This window comes from Vombatus ursinus, unplaced genomic scaffold, assembly GCF_900497805.2.
Source record: "Vombatus ursinus unplaced genomic scaffold, bare-nosed wombat genome assembly UNPS02014817.1, whole genome shotgun sequence".
NCBI lineage: Eukaryota > Metazoa > Chordata > Mammalia > Diprotodontia > Vombatidae > Vombatus > Vombatus ursinus.
In genome coordinates, this window is record NW_020954595.1 from 9157103 (window position 1) to 9157476 (window position 374).

A 374-nucleotide genomic window follows, 5' to 3' on the forward strand; every position below is an offset into this window, starting at 1 on the left:
CTGGTGACTGGCACATTAATAAATTCGTGTTAAATGCTCGATTGACTAATTGATCATCATAGTCAGTTAAGGAGTGGAAAAGAAGATTTAGAATTTAGAATGGGAAGGGGATAGGAAAAGATGGAGGGGAGATCTTTGTGAAATCTAAAATCCAGCCCCCTTTCCCGGTGAAGTCCAGGGACTTGTTTATGGACTCTTATTTTTTGGCATAATCAACAATGTTTGGGATTCTCTTAGTAACCAAAGGAAGTGTAATGGAGGTAGTAGGGCAGAGACAGACTGAGAAAACTTGGATTACCCCTGGGGGGGATTTTTACAAAAAAAAAGTCTCCAAAATGAACACAGAGAGAACATAAGGTGGAGAGGAAATGCCA